This window comes from Lagenorhynchus albirostris, chromosome 4 (genome assembly GCF_949774975.1).
Source record: "Lagenorhynchus albirostris chromosome 4, mLagAlb1.1, whole genome shotgun sequence".
NCBI classification, from domain to species: Eukaryota; Metazoa; Chordata; class Mammalia; order Artiodactyla; family Delphinidae; genus Lagenorhynchus; species Lagenorhynchus albirostris.
Window position 1 is genome coordinate 45,691,060 of NC_083098.1, and position 6,000 is coordinate 45,697,059.

Consider the following 6,000-nt stretch of genomic DNA (forward strand, 5'->3'; position numbering starts at 1 on the left):
GCTTCTCATCCTCTTGGCTAAAGGTGTCCACTGGCCTGGATTCTCCATCCTCATTGCTTTCAGACTGTCTAGGCTGTATGCTGCTCAAACTGGGAATATCAGACTTTCTTGTTAATATGTGACTATCCCTCTTATTTAACATTGTAGAAAAATTTCCCCATGGAACAACATAATTGTTCCTTCTCTCTGTCTTTTAAAAGTGGATACTTTCAGGTTTTGAATACCTATACCCAATTTCAAAAGGCCACACAGACATAGTTATGATCAATAGTTTCCTTAGAGGACTTTACTCCTAACTGAATATTTAGAAGCAATATGAAAATAACTGTTTAAAATGTTATATAATTCATTGCATATTTATCCAATGTGCATATGTTATTCAATGAAGATATGGTTTGATTTCCAAATAACAAAAAGTTCAGAATAGTATGAGGACAGACAGACACTGGGTGTCTGAGTTGATTATTCTACCTTTCTTTAGATAAGTGGTCTCACAGATACTTTCCTATTTTACCATGGTTAGTGTATTTCTTCCATCTAGGTGACAGAGTACCAAATGCTTTATCTGTGTCACTCAGCCACGTGGTTAAACCATTCTTTCATGAGCATTGTAGACCCCATTTACAGATAGAAAGGCAGGGACAAAAGGCTCCAATTTTGAGGGTTAAATCAAGGTTGAATAGCCCCAATGCAATGTACAGTCACCAAATCAGTCATAATCTCTGAGGACAACCAAACAATTCTCTTGAATTTTTAAAAAGAAGAACTTGGAAAAAGAGCCTTCTATTCAGCTGAATCTATAAATCTCTTGTATGGTCCTGGATTGAATCATGCCTGCCCTGCCACTTCTAAGGAAGGCACAGCAAAAACACCACTTCCCTTTATCTCTTGTGAACAAAGGTAAGAGTGGACTCAGTGTCAGCCCTGCACAGGTAAAATGAGTGCAGAGAGATTCTGCTCACTGGCTTCAAAGCCCTGAAACAGGGAGGATTCTCAATGGGAACCAAAGGGAAGTAATTCGTCAGGAACAATGGTACTCTCAGGACAATCGCTCCGAATCTTAAAATGGAAAAATTGGCAAGAGTGATATACAACTGATACTTTAGTAATGACAGTTAAAATATTTGTCTCCTATATTTCTGAACATAAGAACTCTTACTAGAAATGAAAAGCAGTGTGAGTGGCAGATGGCTGGTAGGGTGACAGCCCAGTATGTGTGTGTGTGTATATATATATATATATATATATATATATATATATATATATATATATAAAGCACATAATGCTTAAATTATGTTAGAAATCCATAAAGCTATAAAAAATTAGAAAATATAAGCAAATAAACAAATAAATATATACATACTAATTGTGATAGGTGCTACGAAGGGAATGAACAGGGATGAGGCCTGTTGGCTGGCTCTACACTGCACGGTTACCTAGGAGACTTGCTCTTCTAGTACAAGCATTTCTACTCTCCGGGCTCCATCTCTTTACAACACAGTCTTATGTCTCCATGCCTTTGCACAAGTTCTTTCCTCTGCCTGAAATGTCATTTTCTCTTATATTCACAAGTATAAACACTACTTAATCTTCAAAGCCCAGCAGATTTTTCCTTGTCCACATAATTAGAGTCAAGCTGTCCTCTCGAGCCTGCTGTCACAGCTCTTGTTACATGTTGCCTGGCATTATAGTTACTTCCCAGTGAAATGATGAGCAGCACATGAGTTGGGACTGGGTTTTCCTAATCTATATTTCCCCTAGTCCCATAAGGAGGAGTTCAGTAATGCTTGGCTGGGATATCCAAGGCCATTGAGTTCAGATGAGGAAACTATGAGTTATAACTATGAGTATGATTTGCTCGGTCTCTCAATTGTTCATGGACATGCCCTCAGCTACCCGAAATAAGTGAGTCAGATTTGCTGCTGATGCTTCAGTGGGGAAAGATGGCAGAAAAGGTGTGCTGGGTGCCTTCAAACTCTTGGGCATAATGCCTCAAAATTTGGAAAAATGGGAATGCTGAAGTTTGGCAGAAGAAGTAGGGAAGGAGTAAATAAGGCTGCTTAGGCTGGCCTAAACTGTCAACTGATTGTTTTTAAAAACGACACATCCCCATTATAACAAATTACCCAGTTTTCAGTCCTGGCCTCTGTGGTTCCAGGAAACACCTAGAAAAGACATGACTCATCATTATACCTCTATAGTATTTTCAGTATCATCATCTGAACCTCAGGAAAATGATTCTGGAGCTAAGTCATTGCACTTAGGAAAGTAAGAATGAAGGGGAAATTATGGACCAATATTAACTGTATGAAAGTAGAATCTACTTACTTAGTGGTATGATTTCTTAGAGGCCCCCCACAAAGTCTTCCTACATCTGCTATCAATGTCTAAAATTTTAGATTTTTTCTTATGATGACAATAATAATTATAATATTCAATATCTGGAAGATAAAGCTTTACACTTTATGTTCTGTTAATTTGAACGTGCTTTGAAATGAGGTGGAACAAATTACTTGGAATTTTTTATCAAGAGCACATTATTTTTTTCAGAAGACATTTCCTGATAAGCCATTTGAGATAGAAACAAAGATTTGAAGAAGGTCCAAGTGTGGACAGAATTTCCCACTCCAGGACATGAGGAGAATTTTTTCTAATTGTGCTAAGAATTCAAGGGAAGAATAAGGTGAATCAGAAGCTGAGAGACAGTGGAGCTAGGCTCAGATATGTTGCCTGAAGTTCAACTGCTAGGCAGGTCTAACTGTTTATTGAATCTGTAGAAATTTACACTCAGAATTTTTGGCACAGGAAAGATTAAACATGTCTCCTACTCTGAACTTTAAATAAATAAATGCTCAGAAACAATGCAGTTTTTATAACAATTTTCATGTGCTGTAATCAAATGATTGGGTGTGTTTTTGAGCATTTATTTACTTACCCAAAGTTTCCTCTGTGTGACTATAGCTGAACCATGTGTGAAAACTCTGAGAAATAATCTTTTCCTAGGCCAAAGAAACTTTGAAGATCAAACAGATTATGTCACCAAAATGGAACTCCATATCAATGAATATTGAAATATTGAGAAAGGGGAAAACGGTTGGAAATGAGAATGAACCAGCCAGTGGCTAGTCAAGTCTAGGATCATAACGTTAAGGTGGTGAGGTACAATATTGGAAATATTACAGAAGTGAGCTGGGATTAATCAGGATGCTGTGCACCTGGCCTGAGACTTGCCTTAACAGCAAGCTGCCTGTGATGCAAATCAGATCCTCGTGCTCACAGTGGGGGAATAGCGGACACGTATTGTCTGCACAGCATATCTCTCTCTCTCTCTCTCTCTCTCTCTCTCTCTCTCTCTCTCCCCCTTGATCACATACCTCTTAATCACCACATCACAGCCTCTTGCCCTCAGCTGTCTCTGGTTCTGGTTCTGCCTGGGCTCCAACTGGCTGCACATGGGAGCAATCTGACTTCCAGGCTTCTGCCTGGCTTCCTGCTAGCACTGTGCACCTCTACCTTGCACCCTTGAGTTACATAGCACAAAAGCAATGGCCTTTCATAGCTAAGCTAAAAAAGTGTTATTACTCAGTACTGAGAGTACTGTCTGACACAAGGGAGAAGATGTAGAGTGTCAGGTCCATTAAAAATATGCTATCTCAATCCTCACCCAAATCTGAGAAGAGGATATTATCCGTTCCATCATCTGGATGGAGAAACTTAAGACTCTGCAAAGGTAAGTAGTTGGGCCAGGGTCACATGGCTCTTAAATAACAGAACCAGAATTTGAACTAGGTCTAACTCTTAACTCATTATCGTCCGCAAACAGCCTGTTTCAAATATTGATGAAATAAGTGGCTTAAATTGAATGCGTGGGGTTTTTTTAAATTAGGATAAAATATTTCTCCAATTTAATAAAATTCAACTTTAATAAGAGTGAAGAGTGACCCAGTAGAAACAAAAAATAGTTGTGTGGTAGCAGCAAGAATGGAGAAGAAGTGAAGCTGGAGTGAGTCAGGAAATGTGAGTTTCAACCCTGTTTCTGCCCCTCATTCGCTAAGTAGCCTCAGGTAAGTCCCTTAAAGTCATAGTATTCAGAAAGAGACCTCAGATTACGTTTTGCTCAATCTGCTTGCTTACCGCTTAGGAAACTGGTACTCCAAGAGTTTCAGATGAAGCTTAGCCAGCATTGTGGCAGAGAGTGGTGATGTCCCTTGGAAATATTAGTGCCTAAGGTGATTAATGTTAGGAGGCAGAGTTTGTGCCCTCAAACCTTCTACAACCACACTCTGGTCTTTTCCTTTTAACCTCCTTCTACTCTCAGACTTACTTAGTTGTGCAATTCTGTACCCTCAGGGAATTTTTTTTTCCTAATTCCATCTGATAAGTACTAATTCAGACTTCCCTTTCATGCTTTCTTTCCCCAAAATGAGTTTTGTTGAATATGACCCTTTCAGATACATTAACAAAGAAGTAGAATAGCAAACACCTATATAATTTCACTCTATGCCTCACAGTTTGTGAATGTATATATGATATAATATATATTATATCTGGATATTTATACTATTATAATTATTATATAATACATATTCATGCTTTTGGTCCTCATAACAAGCTTATGAGGATAATGCTATTATTACACCATTTCATAGGAAACTAAGGTATAGAGAATGGTTAAAGACTTGCTTAAGATGGTGCAGCTGACAAGTCATCCAAGGGCTGGGGTCTTCCTTTTGGCTGGGCCAAGGATATTATGTGTGGCTTATCTTTTTTCAGGCCTTATTTATAATTTGTGAAATGGGATGCAAACAAAATTTTTTTAATTTCTCTGCCTTGTAGCAATGGTAGATACACTGTGGTGTCTGATATATGTAAGTCATCCTGTATTTTCTCTAATGTTTACTTTTTGAACTAAGCTTTCTCGGAACTTCTCTCTTGCTGACTCTTATAATCAGTAGGCAACCAGTGGGCAAAGTAATGATGGAGACATTTCAAAGATTTGATTCACAAAATCTGTTAATTAATTAACTAATTAAATAGAGTTGTGTGTCTTCCTCTTTGTTGGCTATTCCAAGTTTAGGTTCAGGTGACAGAAAGAACATTGAATGTGGAAGCATGACCCATTTTGTCTCTGATTCTACTCTGACATCTGCTAGTTCCATGACCTTGGCAAGGCTATTAATTAGCTTGGGTTACTCTTTCCTCATCTGGAAAATGAGATAACTTGGTTGGATGACTTCTGCTGTATGTCTTGACTTTGAGAGTCTGTGATTCCTTCATGTTTCCTTACCCCACTTAAGATCAACCTCTAAGTATTTCAGTTTCTAGTGAGAAAGGTTAATAAGGGGAAGGAAACATTGTGCAGGATAGGGTGAGCCCAAGACCAAAAATGATGGATAGCTTGGTTGACGTTACACATCTCAACACACTGTGGTATATTGACTTTCATTTTTCTCCCCTATACAAGAGTTTCTGTGAAAAAGATTCTCAACCCGAACAAAACAATGCTAGCTGCTCATTTAACTCATGTTGAAGCGTAAAGGAAAAAGTCCCAATTAGAGAGCTGCTTTACCATCATCTCAGTGATACAGGACAATACTATATTGTCATAATTTTTTTCATGGTGAAAAGACTTCCAGGGTTTCTTCTGTTCTCCATAGAGAACCTAGAATCAGTATTCACTGGCAAATAAGAGTGGACTGTTAATAATTACTGCTGAACACTAACCAAATATGTGGTGGTCAAATCTTCAGATTCACAGAGTAGTTTATTTTGTTTTGTTTCTCAAACAATAAACAAACACATTAGAAATGTATTTTCCAGCCAGATCTCATCCAAGACCATTTTGTTCTTGTTTTAATAACCAGTTCTCAGAAAACAGATACCACTTGTCCCCAAAGGCATATACACACACAGTGTAGAGTATAATTGCACTGAATGTTAATTTAAAATTCTCTTAGCCCTTCAAACAATAATATTAACTACCTCATGAAAAATTGGTCA